Source organism: Carassius gibelio, chromosome B3 (assembly GCF_023724105.1).
Source record: "Carassius gibelio isolate Cgi1373 ecotype wild population from Czech Republic chromosome B3, carGib1.2-hapl.c, whole genome shotgun sequence".
Taxonomy (NCBI): domain Eukaryota; kingdom Metazoa; phylum Chordata; class Actinopteri; order Cypriniformes; family Cyprinidae; genus Carassius; species Carassius gibelio.
Window position 1 is genome coordinate 34,409,100 of NC_068398.1, and position 21,251 is coordinate 34,430,350.

The 21,251-nt window shown below is 34.3% G+C and overlaps 2 long non-coding RNA genes across 2 annotated transcripts; one reads left to right on the forward strand and one right to left on the reverse strand.

Annotated features, from left to right (window-relative positions):
* Positions 1-795: 795 nt before the first annotated feature.
* On the reverse strand, positions 796-12,222 carry LOC127953538 (uncharacterized). The gene is made up of 3 exons (XR_008153304.1): positions 11,981-12,222; positions 900-1,296; positions 796-868 (listed from the first exon to the last, which is right to left on the reverse strand). It is a non-coding gene; the product is annotated as an uncharacterized LOC127953538 (long non-coding RNA).
* A 3,029-nt stretch (positions 12,223-15,251) lies between these two features.
* On the forward strand, positions 15,252-21,051 carry LOC127953467 (uncharacterized). The gene is made up of 3 exons (XR_008153201.1): positions 15,252-16,825; positions 20,083-20,246; positions 20,411-21,051. It is a non-coding gene; the product is annotated as an uncharacterized LOC127953467 (long non-coding RNA).
* Positions 21,052-21,251: the final 200 nt, after the last annotated feature.

Genomic DNA, 21,251 nt, shown 5'->3' on the forward strand with positions numbered 1-21,251 from the left:
TCATCTATCTATCTATATTAAAACTAATCTATCTATCTATCTATCTATCTATCTATCTATCTATCTATCTATCTATCTATCTATCTATCTATCTATCAAACTTATCTATCTATATTAAAACTAATCTATCTATCTATCTATCATCAAACTCATCTATCTATATTAAAACTAATCTATCTATTTATCTATCTATCTATCTATCTATCTATCTATCTATCTATCTATCTATCTATCTATCAAACTCATCTATCTATCTATCTATCTATCTATCTATATTCAAACTCATCTATCTATCTATCTATATTCAAACTCATCTATCTATCTATATTCAAACTCATCTATCTATCTATCTATCTATCTATCTATCTATCTATCTATCTATCTATTCAAACTTATCTATCTATCTATCCTAACAACATGCTAGTCATGCTAAAAATCATGCTAGCAACATGCTAGTCGCATGCTAATCATGCTAAAATCATGCTAGCAACATGCTAATCATGCTAAAATCATGCTAGCAACATGCTAATCATGCTAAGATCATGCTAGCAACATGCTAGTCGCATGCTAATCATGCTAAAATCATGCTAGCAAAATGCTAATCATGCTAAAATAATACTAGCAACATGCTAGTCGCATGCTAGCAACATGCTAATCATGCTAAAATCATGCTAGCAACTTGCTAGTCGCATGCTAATCATGATAGAGACATGCTAGCAACATGCTAATCATGCTAATAATCATGCTAACAACATGCTAGTCGCATGCTAATCATGCTAAAATCATGCTAGCAACATGCTAATCATGCTAAAATCATGCTAGCAACATGCTAATCATGCTAAAATCATGCTAGCAACATGCTAGTCGCCTGCTAATCATGCTAAAATCATGCTAGCAACATGCTAATCATGCTAAAATCATGCTAGCAACATGCTAATCATGCTAAAATCATGCTAGCAACATGCTAGTTGCCTGCTAATCATGCTAAAATCATGCTAGCAACATGCTAATCATGCTAAAATCATGCTAGCAACATGCTAATCATGCTAAAATCATGCTAGGAACATGCTAGTCGCATGCTAATCATGCTAAAATCATGCTAGCAACATGCTAATCATGCTAAAATCATGCTAGCAACTTGCTAGTCGCATGCTAATCATGCTAGAGACATGCTAGCAACATGCTAATCATGCTAAAAATCATGCTAACAACATGCTAGTCGCATGCTAATCATGCTAAAATCATGCTAGCAACATGCTAATCATGCTAAAATCATGCTAGCAACATGTTAGTCGCCTGCTAATCATGCTAAAATCATGCTAGCAACATGCTAATCATGCTAAAATCATGCTAGCAACATGCTAATCATGCTAAAAATCATGCTAACAACATGCTAGTCGCATGCTAATCATGCTAAAATCATGCTAGCAACATGCTAATCATGCTAAAATCATGCTAGCAACATGCTAGTCGCCTGCTAATCATGCTAAAATCATGCTAGCAACATGCTAATCATGCTAAAATCATGCTAGCAACATGCTAATCTTGCTAAAATCATGCTAGCAACATGCTAATCATGCTAAAATCATGCTAGCAACATGCTAGTCGCATGCTAATCATGCTAAAATCATGCTAGCAACATGCTAATAATGCTAAAATAATGCTAGCAACATGCTAGTCGCATGCTAATCATGTTAAAATCATGTTAGCAACATGCTAGTCGCATGCTAGAAACATGCTAATCATGTTAACATCATGCTAGCGACATGCTAGTAACTTGCTAATCATGCTAGCGACATGCTAGTAACTTGCTAATCATGCTAACGACATGGCTAGTCACTTGCTAATTATGCTAGCGACATGCTAGATACCTTGCTAATCATGCTAAGTACATGCTTGTCACATGATAGTCACTTGCTTGTAATGCTAACAATATGTTAATCACTGTCATTTTTATACTTCTTAAACTTAAATCTTTTTAAACTTTTTAAACTTTTCACATTTTCAAACTATCTATCTATCTATATATCTATCTAACTATCTATCTATCTTCTGACTGTGTCTATCTATCTATCTATCTATCTATCTATCTATCTATCAATCTCTCTATCTATCTATATATCTATCTAGCTATCTATCTATCTTCTGACTGTGTCTATCTATCTATCTATCTATCTATCTATCTATCTATCTATCTGTCTATCTGTCTATCTATCTATATATCTCAGACTGAAAACCATCAAACTTAAAACTTTTCAATCTTTTCAAACTTTTCAAACTTTTCAAACTTTTTCAGACTTTCTGGTCAGGCTTTCTCAAGCCAACTTAAAGTTTGTCTTGACGAACTTTTTTATCTAGTTAAGTTGGCTTGAGAGAGCCAACTTACTGATATTCTATTTAAACTTATTATTATTATTATTATTATTATTCTTCTGAGACAAAATTATCAACTCTAACTCCTCCTAGAGCTTTAACTCTACAGACTCCAAACTCGGACCAGCTCTTCAGACTAATCTCGCCGGGTGTGCTATATCTTTTCTAACTGATCGGACTTATACTTTTCATAAAACTGAAGATTAAAAATCATAAAAATCCCATAGACTTGCATTGAAAAGCCTCTGCTCAACTGAACATTCCGTGAACTCCAACTGTCAAAATTTCAAATCTAAACACACTGAAGCCCATTAGACTCAATCAGACTAACCTATGTACTATTACTAACCCATTCAAACTCATTCAAACTCATCTATCTATATTCAAACTCTATCTATCTATCTATCTATCTATAATCAAACTCATCTATCTATCTATCTAAATTCAAACTCATCTATCTATCTATATTAAAACTAATCTATCTATCTATCTATCTATCTATCTATCTATCTATCTATCTATCTATCTATCTATCTATCTATCTATCTATCTATCTATCAAACTCATCTATCTATATTAAAACTAATCTATCTATCTATCTATCTATCTATCTATCTATCTATCTATCTATCTATCAAACTCATCTATCTATATTAACACTAATCTATCTATCTATCTATAATCAAACTCATCTATCTATAATCAAACTCATCTATCTATCTATCTTCAAACTCATCTATCTATCTATCTATCTATAATCAAACTCATCTATCTATCTATCTATCTATCTATAATCAAACTCATCTATCTATCTATCTATAATCAAACTCATCTATCTATCTATCTATCTATAATCAAACTCATCTATCTATCTATCTATAATCAAACTCATCTATCTATCTATCTATCTATCTATCTATCTATCTATCTATCTATCTATCTATCTATCTATCTATCTATCTATCTATCTATCTATCTATAATCAAACTCATCTATCTATCTATCTATAATCAAACTCATCTATCTATCTATATATCTTTCTATCTATCTATCTTCAAACTCTATCTATCTATCTATCTATCTATCTATCTATCTTCTGACTGTTTCTATCTATCTATCTATCTATCTATCTATCTATCCTAACAACATGCTAATCATGCTAAAATCATGCTAGCAACATGCTAATCATGCTAAAATCATGCTAGCAACATGCTAGTCGCATGCTAATCATGCTAAAATCATGCTAGCAACATGGTAATCATGCTAAAATCATGCTAGCAACATGCTAGTCGCATGCTAGTCATGCTAGAGACATGCTAGCAACATGCTAATCATGCTAAAATCATGCTAGCAACATGATAGTCGCATGCTAATCATGCTAAAATCATGCTAGCAACATGCTAATCATGCTAAAATCATGCTAGCAACATGCTAGTCGCATGCTAATCATGCTAAAATCATGCTAGCAACATGCTAATCATGCTAAAATCATGCTAGCAACATGCTAGTCGCATGCTAGTCATGCTAGAGAAATGCTAGCAACATGCTAATCATGCTAAAATCATGCTAGCAACATGCTAGTCGCATGCTAATCATGCTAGAATCATGCTAGCAACATGCTAATCATGCTAATCATGCTAAAATCATGCTAGCAACATGCTAGTCGCATGCTAATCATGCTAAAATCATGCTAGCAACATGCTAGTCGCATGCTAATCATGCTAAAATCATGCTAGCAACATGCTAATCATGCTAAAATCATGCTAGCAACATGCTAGTCGCATGCTAATCATGCTAAAATCATGCTAGCAACATGCTAATCATGCTAAAATCATGCTAGCAACATGTTAGTCGCATGCTAATCATGCTAAAATCATGCTAGCAACATGCTAGTCGCATGCTAATCATGCTAAAATCATGCTAGCAACATGCTAATCATGCTAAAATCATGCTAGCAACATGCTAGCAACATGCTAGCAACATGCTAATCATGCTAAAATCATGCTAGCAACATGCTAATCATGCTAAAATCATGCTAGCAACATGCTAGTCGCATGCTAATCATGCTAAAATCATGCTAGCAACATGTTAGTCGCATGCTAATCATGCTAAAATCATGCTAGCAACAAATGCTAGTCGCTAGTCGCATGCTAATCATGCTAAAATCATGCTAGCAACATGCTAGTCGCTAGTCGCATGCTAATCATGCTAAAATCATGCTAGCAACATGGTAATGTTAGATGTTTATCTCTCTATCCATCTATATTAAAACTAATCTATCTATCTATCTATCTATCTTCAAACACTATCTTCAAACTCTATCTATCTACCTATCTATCTTCAAACTTTATCTATCTATCTATCTATATTCAAACTCCTATCTATCTATCTATCTATCTTCAAACTCTATCTATCTATCTATCTCAGACTGAAAACCGTCAAACTTAAAACTTCTTAAACTTTTCAAACTTTTCAAACTTTTCAGACTTTCTGGTCAGGCTTTCTCAAGCCAACTTAAAGTTTGTCTTGACGAACTTTTTTATCTAGTTATTATTATTATTCTTCTGAGACAAAATTATCAACTCTAACTCCTCCTAGAGCTTTAACTCTACAGACTCCAAACTCAGCCCAGCTCTTCAGACTGATGTCGCCGGGTGTGCTATATCTTTTCTAACTGATCGGACTTATACTTTTCATAAAACTGAAGATTAAAAATCATAAAAATCCCATAGACTTGCATTGAAAAGCCTCTGCTCATCTGAACATTCCGTGAACTCCAACTGTCAAAAATTCAAATCTAAACACACTGAAGCCCATTAGACTCAATCAGACTAACCTATGTACTATTACTAACCCATTCAAACTCATTCAAACTCATCTATCTATCTATATTCAAACTCTATCTATCTATCTATCTATCTATCTATCTATCTATCTATCTATCTATCTATCAAACTCATCTATCTATATTAAAACTAATCTATCTATCTATCTATAATCAAACTCATCTATCTATAATCAAACTCATCTATCTATATCTATCTATCTATATTCAAACTCATCTATCTATCTATATTCAAACTCATCTATCTATCTATATTAAAACTAATCTATCTATCTATCTATCTATCTATCTATCTATCTATCTATCTATCTATCTATCTATCTATCAAACTTATCTATCTATATTAAAACTAATCTATCTATCTATCTATCTATCTATCTATCTATCTATCTATCTATCTATCTATCTATCTATATTCAAACTCATCTATCTATCTATCTATATTCAAACTCATCTATCTATCTATCTATCTATCTATCTATCTATCTATCTATCTATTCAAACTTATCTATCTATCTATCTATCTATCTATCTATCTATCTATCTATCTATCTATCCTAACAACATGCTAGTCATGCTAAAAATCATGCTAGCAACATGCTAGTCGCATGCTAATCATGCTAAAATCATGCTAGCAACATGCTAATCATGCTAAAATCATGCTAGCATCATGCTAAAATCATGCTAGCAATATGCTAGTCGCATGCTAATCATGCTAAAATCATGCTAGCAACGTGCTAGTCATGCTAAAATCATGCTAGCAACATGCTAATCATGCTAAAATCATGCTAGCAACATGCTAGTCGCATGCTAATCATGCTAAAATCATGCTAGCAACGTGCTAATCATGCTAAAATCATGCTAGCAGCATGCTAGTCATGCTAAAAATCATGCTAGCAACATGCTAGTCGCATGCTAATCATGCTAAAATCATGCTAGCAACATGCTAGTCATGCTAAAAATCATGCTAGCAACATGCTAGTCGCATGCTAATCATGCTAAAATCATGCTAGCAACATGCTAATCATGCTAAAATCATGCTAGCAACATGCTAATCATGCTAAAATCATGCTAGCAACATGCTAGTCGCATGCTAATCATGCTAAAATCATGCTAGCAACATGCTAATCATGCTAAAATCATGCTAGCAACATGCTAGTCGCATGCTAATCATGCTAAAATCATGCTAGCAACATGCTAGTCATGTTAAAAATCATGCTAGCAACATGCTAGTCGCATGCTAATCATGCTAAAATCATGCTAGCAACATGCTAGCAACATGCTAATCATGCTAAAATCATGCTAGCAACATGCTAATCATGCTACAATCATGCTAGCAACATGCTAGTCGCATGCTAATCATGCTAAAATCATGCTAGCAACATGCTAATCATGCTAAAATCATGCTAGCAAAATGCTAGTTGCCTGCTAATCATGCTAAAATCATGCTAGCAACATGCTAATCATGCTAAAATCATGCTAGCAAAATGCTAATCATGCTAAAATCATGCTAGCAACATGCTAGTCGCATGCTAATCATGCTAAAATCATGCTAGCAACATGCTAGTCATGCTAAAAATCATGCTAGCAACATGCTAGTCGCATGCTAATCATGCTAAAATCATGCTAGCAACATGCTAATCATGCTAAAATCATGCTAGCAACATGCTAATCATGCTACAATCATGCTAGCAACATGCTAGTCGCATGCTAATCATGCTAAAATCATGTTAGCAACATGCTAATCATGCTAAAATCATGCTAGCAAAATGCTAGTTGCCTGCTAATCATGCTAAAATCATGCTAGCAACATGCTAATCATGCTAAAATCATGCTAGCAACATGCTTGTCGCATGCTAATCATGCTAAAATCATGCTAGCAACATGCTAATCATGCTAAAATCATGCTAGCAACATGCTAATCATGCTAAAATCATGCTAGCAACATGCTAGTCGCATGCTAATCATGCTAGCAACATGCTAATCATGCTAGAATCATGCTAGTCGCATGCTAATCATGCTAAAATCATGTTAGCAACATGCTAGTCGCATGCTAATCATGCTAAAATCATGCTAGCAACATGCTATATTAAACCTAATCTATCTATATTAAAACTAATCTATCTATCTATCTATATTAAAACTAATCTAACTATCTATCCATCTATATTAAAACTAATCTATCTATCTATCTATCTATCTATCTATCTATCTATCTATCTATCGATCTTCAAACACTATCTTCAAACTCTATCTATCTACCTATCTATCTTCAAACTTTATCTATCTATCTATCTATATTCAAACTCTATCTATCTATCTATCTTCAAACTCTATCTATCTATCTATCTCAGACTGAAAACCGTCAAACTTAAAACTTTTTAAACTTCTTAAACTTTTCAAACTTTTCAGACTTTCTGGTCAGGCTTTCTCAAGCCAACTTAAAGTTTGTCTTGACGAACTTTTTTATCTAGTTAAGTTGGCTTGAGAGAGCCAACTTACTGATATTGTATTTAAACTTCTTATTAAGTTGGCTTGAGAGAGCCAACTTACTGATATTGTATTTAAACTTCTTATTATTATTATTCTTCTGAGACTAAAATTTTGACTGCTACTCCTCCTAGAGCTTTAACTCTACAAACTCCAAACTCAGCCCAGCTCTTCAGACTGATCTGAAGTTAGTTGCTATATCTTTTTAGACTGATCGGACTTAGACTTTTCATAAAACTGAAGATTAAAAATCATAAAAACTCCCATAGACTTACATTGAAAAGCCTCTGCTCAACTGAACATTCCGTCAAACTCCAACTGTCAAAAATTCAAATCTAAACACACTGAAGCCCATTAAACTCATAGTCTATGTACTATGTACATATTGTATGTACTATTACTAACCCATTCAAACTCATCTATCATATCATATATATTCATCTATCTATCTATCTATCTATCTATCTATCTATCTATCTATCTATCTATAATCAAACTCTATCTATCTATCTATCTAACTGTTTCTATCTATCTATAATCAAACTCATCTATCTATCTATAATCAAACTCATCTATCTATCTATCTATCTATCTATAATCAAACTCATCTATCTATAATCAAACTCATCTATCTATCTATCTATATTCAAACTCATCTATCTATCTATATTAAAACTAATCTATCTATCTATCTATCTATCTATCTATCTATCTATCTATCAAACTTCTCTATCTATATTAAAACTAATCTATCTATCTATCTATCTATCTATCTATCTATCTATCTATCTATCTATCTATCATCAAACTCATCTATCTATCTATCTATCTATCTATCTATCTATCTATCTATCTATCTATCTATCTATATTCAAACTCATCTATCTATCTATCTATCTATCTATCTATCTATCTATCTATCTATCTATCTATATTCAAACTCATCTATCTATCTATATTCAAACTCATCTATCTATCTATCTATCTATCTATCTATCTATCTATCTATCTATTCAAACTTATCTATCTATCTATCCTAACAACATGCTAGTCATGCTAAAAATCATGCTAGCAACATGCTAGTCGCATGCTAATCATGCTAAAATCATGCTAGCAACATGCTAATCATGCTAAAATCATGCTAGCAACATGCTAGTCATGCTAAAAATCATGCTAGCAACATGCTAGTCGCATGCTAATCATGCTAAAATCATGCTAGCAACATGCTAATCATGCTAAAATCATGCTAACAACATGCTAGTCGCCTGCTAATCATGCTAAAATCATGCTAGCAACATGCTAATCATGCTAAAATCATGCTAGCAACATGCTAATCATGCTAAAATCATGCTAGCAACATGCTAATCATGCTAAAATCATGCTAGCAATATGCTAGTCGCATGCTAATCATGCTAAAATCATGCTAGCAACGTGCTAGTCATGCTAAAAATCATGCTAGCAACATGCTAGTCGCATGCTAATCATGCTAAAATCATGCTAGCAACATGCTAATCATGCTAAAATCATGCTAGCAACATGCTAATCATGCTAAAATCATGCTAGCAACATGCTAGTCATGCTAAAAATCATGCTAGCAACATGCTAGTCGCATGCTAATCATGCTAAAATCATGCTAGCAACATGCTAATCATGCTAAAATCATGCTAACAACATGCTAGTCGCCTGCTAATCATGCTAAAATCATGCTAGCAACATGCTAATCATGCTAAAATCATGCTAGCAACATGCTAATCATGCTAAAATCATGCTAGCAACATGCTAATCATGCTAAAATCATGCTAGCAACATGCTAATCATGCTAAAATCATGCTAGCAACATGCTAGTCGCATGCTAATCATGCTAAAATCATGCTAGCAACATGCTAGTCATGCTAAAAATCATGCTAGCAACATGCTAGTCGCATGCTAATCATGCTAAAATCATGCTAGCAACATGCTAATCATGCTAAAATCATGCTAGCAACATGCTAATCATGCTAAAATCATGCTAGCAACATGTTAGTCGCATGCTAATCATGCTAAAATCATGCTAGCAACATGCTAATCATGCTAAAATCATGCTAGCAAAATGCTAGTCGCCTGCTAATCATGCTAAAATCATGCTAGCAACATGCTAATCATGCTAAAATCATGCTAGCAACATGTTAGTCGCATGCTAATCATGCTAAAATCATGCTAGCAACATGCTAATCATGCTAAAATCATGCTAGCAACATGCTAATCATGCTAAAATAATGCTAGCAACATGCTAGTCGCATGCTAATCATGTTAAAATCATGTTAGCAACATGCTAGTCGCATGCTAGAAACATGCTAATCATGTTAACATCATGCTAGCGACATGCTAGTAACTTGCTAATCATGCTAGCGACATGCTAGTAACTTGCTAATCATGCTAACGACATGGCTAGTCACTTGCTAATTATGCTAGCGACATGCTAGATACCTTGCTAATCATGCTAAGTACATGCTTGTCACATGATAGTCACTTGCTTGTAATGCTAACAATATGTTAATCACTGTCATTTTTATACTTCTTAAACTTAAATCTTTTTAAACTTTTTAAACTTTTCACATTTTCAAACTATCTATCTACCTATATATCTATCTAACTATCTATCTATCTTCTGACTGTCTATCTATCTATCTATCTATCTATCTATCTATCTCTCTATCTATCTATATATCTATCTAGCTATCTATCTATCTTCTGACTGTGTCTATCTATCTATCTATCTATCTGTCTATCTGTCTATCTATCTATATATCTCAGACTGAAAACCATCAAACTTAAAACTTTTTAAACTTAAACTTTTCAATCTTTTCAAACTTTTCAAACTTTTCAAACTTTTTCAGACTTTCTGGTCAGGCTTTCTCAAGCCAACTTAAAGTTTGTCTTGACGAACTTTTTTATCTAGTTATTATTATTCTTCTGAGACTAAAACTGTTGACTGCTACTCCTCCTAGAGCTTTAACTCTACAAACTCCAAACTCAGCCCAGCTCTTCAGACTGATCTGAAGTTAGTTGCTATATCTTTTTAGACTGATCGGACTTATACTTTTCATAAAACTGAAGATTAAAAATCATAAAAATCCCATAGACTTGCATTGAAAAGCCTCTGCTCATCTGAACATTCCGTGAACTCCAACTGTCAAAAATTCAAATCTAAACACACTGAAGCCCATTAGACTCAATCAGACTAACCTATGTACTATTACTAACCCATTCAAACTCATTCAAACTCATCTATCTATCTATATTCAAACTCTATCTATCTATCTATCTATCTATCTATCTATCTATCTATCTATCTATCTATCTATCTATCTATCTATATTAAAACTAATCTATCTATCTATCTATAATCAAACTCATCTATCTATAATCAAACTCATCTATCTATCTATCTATCTATCTATCTATCTATCTATCTATCTATCTATATTCAAACTCATCTATCTATCTATATTAAAACTAATCTATCTATCTATCTATCTATCTATCTATCTATCTATCTATCTATCTATCTATCTATCAAACTTATCTATCTATATTAAAACTAATCTATCTATCTATCTATCTATCTATCTATCTATCTATCTATCTATCTATCTATCATCAAACTCATCTATCTATCTATCTATCTATCTATCTATCTATATTCAAACTCATCTATCTATCTATCTATATTCAAACTCATCTATCTATCTATCTATCTATCTATCTATCTATCTATCTATCTATCTATCTATTCAAACTTATCTATCTATCTATCTATCTATCTATCTATCTATCTATCTATCTATCTATCTATCCTAACAACATGCTAGTCATGCTAAAAATCATGCTAGCAACATGCTAGTCGCATGCTAATCATGCTAAAATCATGCTAGCAACATGCTAATCATGCTAAAATCATGCTAGCAACATGCTAATCATGCTAAAATCATGCTAGTCGCATGCTAATCATGCTAAAATCATGCTAAAATCATGCTAGCAACATGCTAATCATGCTAAAATCATGCTAACAACATGCTAGTCGCCTGCTAATCATGCTAAAATCATGCTAGCAACATGCTAATCATGCTAAAATCATGCTAGCAACATGCTAGTCGCATGCTAATCATGCTAAAATCATGCTAGCAACATGTTAATCATGCTAAAATCATGCTAGCAACATGCTAGTCGCATGCTAATCATGCTAAAATCATGCTAGCAACATGCTAATCATGCTAAAATCATGCTAGCAACATGCTAATCATGCTAAAATCATGCTAGCAACATGCTAGTCGCATGCTAATCATGCTAAAATCATGCTAGCAACATGCTAGTCGCATGCTAATCATGCTAAAATCATGCTAGCAACATGCTAATCATGCTAAAATCATGCTAGCAACATGCTAGTCGCATGCTAATCATGCTAAAATCATGCTAGCAACATGCTAGTCGCATGCTAGTCATGCTAGAGACATGCTAGCAACATGCTAATCATGCTGAAATCATGCTAGCAACATGCTAGTCGCATGGTAATCATGCTAAAATCATGCTAGCAACATGCTAATCATGCTAAAATCATGCTAGCAACATGCTAGTCGCATGCTAATCATGCTAAAATCATGCTAGCAACATGCTAATCATGCTAAAATCATGCTAGCAACATGCTAGTCGCATGCTAATCATGCTAGCAACATGCTACTCATGCTAAAATCATGTTAGCAACATGCTAGTCGCATGCTAATCATGCTAAAATCATGCTAGCAACATGCTAATCATGCTAGCACCATGCTAGTCGCATGCTAATCATGCTAAAAACATGCTAGCAACATGCTAATCATGCTAAAATAATGCTAGCAACATGCTAATCATGCTAAAATCATGTTAGCAACATGCTAGTAGTAATGCTAATCATGCTAAAATCATGCTAGCAACATGCTAGTCATGCTAGAGATATGCTAGCAACATGCTAATCATGCTAAAATCATGCTAGCAACATGCTAGTCGCATGCTAATCATGCTAAAATCATGCTAGCAACATGCTAATCATGCTAAAATCATGCTAGCAACATGCTAGTCGCATACTAATCATGCTAAAATCATGCTAGCAACATGCTAATCATGCTAAAATCATGCTAGCAACATGCTAATCATGCTAAAATCATGTTAGCAACATGCTAGTAGTAATGCTAATCATGCTAAAATCATGCTAGCAACATGCTAATCATGCTAAGTACATGCTTGTCACATGGTAGTCACTTGCTTGTAATGCTAGCAATATGTTAATCACTGTCATTTTTATACTTCTTAAACTTTTAAATCTTTTTAAACTTTTAAACTTTTCACATTTTCAAACTTTTCAAACTTTTCAAACTTTCTAAACTTTCTAAACTTTCTAAACTTTTCAAACTTTCTGGTCAGGCTTTCTCAAGCCAACTTAAAGTTTGTCTTGACGAACTTTTTTATCTAGTTATTATTATTCTTCTGAGACTAAAACTGTTGACTGCTACTCCTCCTAGAGCTTTAACTCTACAAACTCCAAACTCAGCCCAGCTCTTCAGACTGATCTGAAGTTAGTTGCTATATCTTTTTAGACTGATCGGACTTATACTTTTCATAAAACTGAAGATTAAAAATCATAAAAATCCCATAGACTTGCATTGAAAAGCCTCTGCTCATCTGAACATTCCGTGAACTCCAACTGTCAAAAATTCAAATCTAAACACACTGAAGCCCATTAGACTCAATCAGACTAACCTATGTACTATTACTAACCCATTCAAACTCATTCAAACTCATCTATCTATCTATATTCAAACTCTATCTATCTATCTATCTATCTATCTATCTATCTATCTATCTATCTATCTATCAAAATCATCTATCTATATTAAAACTAATCTTTCTATCTATCTATAATCAAACTCATCTATCTATAATCAAACTCATCTATCTATCTATCTATCTATCTATCTATCTATCTATCTATCTATCTATCTATATTCAAACTCATCTATCTATCTATATTAAAACTAATCTATCTATCTATCTATCTATCTATCTATCTATCTATCAAACTTATCTATCTATATTAAAACTAATCTATCTATCTATCTATCTATCTATCTATCTATCTATCTATCTATCATCAAACTCATCTATCTATCTATCTATCTATCTATCTATCTATCTATCTATCTATCTATATTCAAACTCATCTATCTATCTATCTATATTCAAACTCATCTATCTATCTATCTATATTCAAACTCATCTATCTATCTATCTATCTATCTATCTATCTATCTATCTATCTATTCAAACTTATCTATCTATCTATCTATCTATCTATCTATCTATCTATCTATCTATCCTAACAACATGCTAGTCATGCTAAAAATCATGCTAGCAACATGCTAGTCGCATGCTAATCATGCTAAAATCATGCTAGCAACATGCTAATCATGCTAAAATCATGCTAGCAACATGCTAATCATGCTAAAATCATGCTAGTCGCATGCTAATCATGCTAAAATCATGCTAAAATCATGCTAGCAACATGCTAATCATGCTAAAATCATGCTAACAACATGCTAGTCGCCTGCTAATCATGCTAAAATCATGCTAGCAACATGCTAATCATGCTAAAATCATGCTAGCAACATGCTAGTCGCATGCTAATCATGCTAAAATCATGCTAGCAACATGCTAATCATGCTAAAATCATGCTAGCAACATGCTAGTCGCATGCTAATCATGCTAAAATCATGCTAGCAACATGCTAATCATGCTAAAATCATGCTAGCAACATGCTAATCATGCTAAAATCATGCTAGCAACATGCTAGTCGCATGCTAATCATGTTAAAATCATGCTAGCAACATGCTAGTCGCATGCTAATCATGCTAAAATCATGCTAGCAACATGCTAATCATGCTAAAATCATGCTAGCAACATGCTAGTCGCATGCTAATCATGCTAAAATCATAATAGCAACATGCTAATCATGCTAAAATCATGCTAGCAACATGCTAGTCGCATGCTAGTCATGCTAGAGACATGCTAGCAACATGCTAATCATGCTGAAATCATGCTAGCAACATGCTAGTCGCATGGTAATCATGCTAAAATCATGCTAGCAACATGCTAATCATGCTAAAATCATGCTAGCAACATGCTAGTCGCATGCTAATCATGCTAAAATCATGCTAGCAACATGCTAATCATGCTAAAATCATGCTAGCAACATGCTAGTCGCATGCTAATCATGCTAGCAACATGCTACTCATGCTAAAATCATGTTAGCAACATGCTAGTCGCATGCTAATCATGCTAAAATCATGCTAGCAACATGCTAATCATGCTAGCAACATGCTAGTCGCATGCTAATCATGCTAAAAACATGCTAGCAACATGCTAATCATGCTAAAATAATGCTAGCAACATGCTAATCATGCTAAAATCATGTTAGCAACATGCTAGTAGTAATGCTAATCATGCTAAAATCATGCTAGCAACATGCTAGTCATGCTAGAGATATGCTAGCAACATGCTAATCATGCTAAAATCATGCTAGCAACATGCTAGTCGCATGCTAATCATGCTAAAATCATGCTAGCAACATGCTAATCATGCTAAAATCATGCTAGCAACATGCTAGTCGCATACTAATCATGCTAAAATCATGCTAGCAACATGCTAATCATGCTAAAATCATGCTAGCAACATGCTAATCATGCTAAAATCATGTTAGCAACATGCTAGTAGTAATGCTAATCATGCTAAAATCATGCTAGCAACATGCTAATCATGCTAAGTACATGCTTGTCACATGGTAGTCACTTGCTTGTAATGCTAGCAATATGTTAATCACTGTCATTTTTATACTTCTTAAACTTTTAAATCTTTTTAAACTTTTAAACTTTTCACATTTTCAAACTTTTCAAACTTTTCAAACTTTCTAAACTTTCTAAACTTTCTAAACTTTTCAAACTTTCTGGTCAGGCTTTCTCAAGCCAACTTAAAGTTTGTCTTGACGAACTTTTTTATCTAGTTATTATTATTATTCTTCTGAGCCAAATTTTAAACACTATCTCCTCCTAGAGCTTTCAAGCTAGAACCACCAAACTCGGGTCAGACCTTCAGACTGGTCTGACTCGGGTTGCTATATCTTTTCTAACTGATTCTGCTTATGGTTTTCGTAAACCAGACTACCAAAACCACCTTAAATCCCATAGACTTTCATTGCGGGGGTACAAACTTTTGAAAAATAAGGCTTATAATATATTTAAGCTGTCTACTACCAGGGCAAACCTTAAAAACTCTCTACTGAGAATACAGCTAAAACCAGCCTAAGCTGATCAGTTGTTTTGGCTAGTCTCCCAAACTGGTTTTTAAGTGGTTTTGACCACTCTCACGCTGGTCTTAGCTGGGTTTTAGCTGGTTTTTACTGAATCCACTGTTTTTAGCTGGTTTTTGCCAGATTCTTATAGAAACATGCTAACAACATGCTAGTTACTCACTAATCAGACTAGAAACATACTTCTAACAAGTTTTAAAGTGGTTTTGGCCACTGTCACGCTGGCCTTAGCTGGTCTTAGCTGGTTTTAGGTGGTTTTCTTTACTGAATCAACTGGTTTTAGCTAGATTATCATAGAAACATGTTAATACCATGTTAGTAACTTGCTAATCAGACTAGAAACATACTTCTAACATGGTTTAAAGTGGTTTTGGCCACTGTCAAGCTGGCTTTAGCTGGTCTTAGCTGGTTTTAGGTGGTTTTCTTTAATGAATCAACTGGTTTTAGCTAGATTATCATAAAAACATATTAACAACATGTTAGTAATTTGCTAATCAGTCTAGAAACATACTTCTAACATGGTTTAAAGTGGTTTTGGCCACTGTCAAGCTGGCTTTAGCTGGTCTTAGCTGGTTTTAGGTGGTTTTCTTTACTGAATCAACTGGTTTTAGCTAGATTATCATAGAAACATGTTAACAACATGTTAGTAACTTGATAATCAGACTAGAAACATACTTCTAACATGGTTTAAAGTGGTTTTGGCCACTGTCAAGCTGGCTTTAGCTGGTCTTAGCTGGTTTTAGGTGGTTTTCTTTACTGAATCAACTGGTTTTAACTAGATTATCATAGAAACATGTTAATAACATGCTAGTAACTTGCTAATCAGACTAGAAACATACTTCTAACATGGTTTAAAGTGGTTTTGGCCACTGTCAAGCTGGTCTTAGCTGGTTTCTAACTGAATCAACTGGTTTTAGCTCGATTATCATAGAAACATGTTAACAACATGTTAGTAACTTGATAATCATGTCAAAAACATGCTTTTAACATGGTTTTAAAGTAGTTTTGGCCACTGTCACGCTGGTCTTAGCTGGTTTCTAACTTAATCAACTGGTTTTACCTGGATTAGCATAGAAACATGTTAGTCACTTGCTAGCCATGCTAGCCACATGCTAGTCACATTTTAATCATGCTAGCAACATGCTAGTTGTATACTAATCATTCTAAAAACATGCTAGAGACATACTAGCAACATGCTAATCATGCTACAAACATGCTAACGACATGCTAGTCACTTGCTAATCATGTTAATAAAATGCTAGCAACATGAAAATCATGCTAGAGACATGCTAGCCACATGCTAATCATGCTACTAAAATGTTAACAACATGCTAATCATGCTACAAACATGCTAGCAACATGCTAATCATGCTAGCAAAATGTTAGCGACATGCTAGCAACATGCTAATCATGCTAGAAACATGCTAACAACATGCTAGAGACATGCTAGCCACATGCTAATCATGCTAGAAACATGTTAGCAACATGCTAATCATGCTACAAACATGCTAGCAACATGCTAATCATGCTAGCAAAATGTTAGCGACATGCTAGCAACATGCTAATCATGCTAGAAACATGCTAACAACATGCTAGAGACATGCTAGCCACATGCTAATCATGCTAGAAACATGTTAGCAACATGCTAATCATGCTACAAACATGCTAGCAACATGCTAATCATGCTAGCAAAATGTTAGCGACATGCTAGCAACATGCTAATCATGCTAGAAACATGCTAACAACATGCTAGCCACATGCTAATCATGCTAGAAACATGCTAGCAACATGCTAATCATGCTAGAAACATGCTAGCAACATGCTAATCATGCTAGCAAAATGTTAGTTACATGCTAGCAACATGCTAATCATGCTAGCAAAATGTTAGCGACATGCTAGCAACATGCTAATCATGCTAGAAACATGCTAACAACATGCTAGAGACATGCTAGCCACATGCTAATCATGCTAGAAACATGTTAGCAACATGCTAATCATGCTACAAACATGCTAGCAACATGCTAATCATGCTAGCAAAATGTTAGCGACATGCTAGCAACATGCTAATCATGCTAGAAACATGCTAACAACATGCTAGCCACATGCTAATCATGCTAGAAACATGCTAGCAACATGCTAATCATGCTAGAAACATGCTAGCAACATGCTAATCATGCTAGCAAAATGTTAGTTACATGCTAGCAACATGCTAATCATGCTAGCAAAATGCTAGCAACATGTTAGCAACATGCTAATCATGCTAGAAACATGCTAACAACATGCTAGAGACATGCTAGCCACATGCTAATCATGCTAGAAACATGTTAGCAACATGCTAATCATGCTACAAACATGCTAGCAACATGCTAATCATGCTAGCAAAATGTTAGCGACATGCTAGCAACATGCTAATCATGCTAGAAACATGCTAACAACATGCTAGCCACATGCTAATCATGCTAGAAACATGCTAGCAACATGCTAATCATGCTAGAAACATGCTAGCAACATGCTAATCATGCTAGCAAAATGTTAGTTACATGCTAACAACATGCTAATCATGCTACAAAAATGCTAGCAACATGTTAGCAACATGCTAATCATACTAGAAACATGTTAGCAAAATGCTAATAATGCTACAAACATGCTAGCGACATGCTAGCAACATGCTAATCATGCTACAAACATATTAGCAACATGCTAATCATGCTAACAAAATGCTAGCGAAATGTTAACAACATGCTAATCATTCTACAAACATGCTAGTGGAATGCTAGCAACATGCTAATCATGCTACAAACATGCTAACGACATGCTAGTCACTTGCTAATCATGTTAATAAAATGCTAGCAACATGAAAATCATGCTAGAGACATGCCAGCCACATGCTAATCATGCTACTAAAATGTTAACAACATGCTAATCATGCTACAAACATGCTAGCAACATGCTAATCATGCTAGCAAAATGTTAGCGACATACTAGCAACATGCTAATCATGCTCGAAACATGCTAACAACATGCTAGCCACATGCTAATCATGCTAGAAACATGTTAGCAAAATGCTAATCATGCTACAAACATGCTAGCAACATGCTAATCATGCTAGCAAAATGTTAGCGACATGCTAGCAACATGCTAATCATGCTAGAAACATGCTAGTCACATGCTAGAAACATGCTAGCAAAATGCTAATCATGCTAAAATCATGCTCTCAACATGCTAGAAACATGTTAACAACTTTACTAATCATGCTAACGACATGGTAGTCACTTGCTTATAATGCTAGTAATATGTTAATCACTTTCTTTTTTAAACTTCTTAACTTTTCAAACTTTTACATTTTTAAAACTTTTTAAGCTTTTCAAACTTTCTACATTTTTCTAACTTTCTGGCCAGGCTTTTTCAAGCCAACTTAAAGTTTGAAAACAAACTTTACTATCTAGTTATTATTATTCTTCTGAGCCAAATTTTAAACACTATCTCCTCCTAGAGCTTTCAAGCTAGAACCACCAAACTCGGGTCAGACCTTCAGACTGGTCTGACTCGGGTTGCTATATCTTTTCTAACTGATTCTGCTTATGGTTTTCGTAAACCAGACTACCAAAACCACCTTAAATCCCATAGACTTTCATTGCGGGGGTACAAACTTTTGAAAAATAAGGCTTATAATATATTTAAGCTGTCTACTACCAGGGCAAACCTTAAAAACTCTCTACTGAGAATACAGCTAAAACCAGCCTAAGCTGATCAGTTGTTTTGGCTAGTCTCCCAAACTGGTTTTTAAGTGGGTTTGACCACTCTCACGCTGGTCTTAGCTGGGTTTTAGCTGGTTTTTACTGAATCCACTGTTTTTAGCTGGTTTTTGCCAGATTCTTATAGAAACATGCTAACAACATGCTAGTTACTCACTAATCAGACTAGAAACATACTTCTAACAAGTTTTAAAGTGGTTTTGGCCACTGTCACGCTGGCCTTAGCTGGTCTTAGCTGGTTTTAGGTGGTTTTCTTTACTGAATCAACTGGTTTTAGCTAGATTATCATAGAAACATGTTAATACCATGTTAGTAACTTGCTAATCAGACTAGAAACATACTTCTAACATGGTTTAAAGTGGTTTTGGCCACTGTCAAGCTGGCTTTAGCTGGTCTTAGCTGGTTTTAGGTGGTTTTCTTTAATGAATCAACTGGTTTTAGCTAGATTATCATAAAAACATATTAACAACATGTTAGTAATTTGCTAATCAGTCTAGAAACATACTTCTAACAAGTTTTAAAGTGGTTTTGGCCACTGTCAAGCTGGCTTTAGCTGGTCTTAGCTGGTTTTAGGTGGTTTTCTTTACTGAATCAACTGGTTTTAACTAGATTATCATAGAAACATGTTAATAACATGCTAGTAACTTGCTAATCAGACTAGAAACATACTTCTAACATGGTTTAAAGTGGTTTTGGCCACTGTCAAGCTGGTCTTAGCTGGTTTCTAACTGAATCAACTGGTTTTAGCTCGATTATCATAGAAACATGTTAACAACATGTTAGTAACTTGATAATCATGTCAAAAACATGCTTTTAACATGGTTTTAAAGTAGTTTTGGCCACTGTCACGCTGGTCTTAGCTGGTTTCTAACTTAATCAACTGGTTTTACCTGGATTAGCATAGAAACATGTTAGTCACTTGCTAGCCATGCTAGCCACATGCTAGTCACATTTTAATCATGCTAGCAACATGCTAGTTGTATACTAATCATTCTAAAAACATGCTAGAGACATACTAGCAACATGCTAATCATGCTACAAACATGCTAACGACATGCTAGTCACTTGCTAATCATGTTAATAAAATGCTAGCAACATGAAAATCATGCTAGAGACATGCTAGCCACATGCTAATCATGCTACTAAAATGTTAACAACATGCTAATCATGCTACAAACATGCTAGCAACATGCTAATCATGCTAGCAAAATGTTAGCGACATGCTAGTAACATGCTAATCATGCTAGAAACATACTAACAACATGCTAGAGACATGCTAGCCACATGCTAATCATGCTAGAAACATGTTAGCAACATGCTAATCATGCTACAAACATGCTAGCAACATGTTAATCATGCTAGCAAAATGTTAGCGACATGCTAGCAACATGCTAATCATGCTAGAAACATGCTA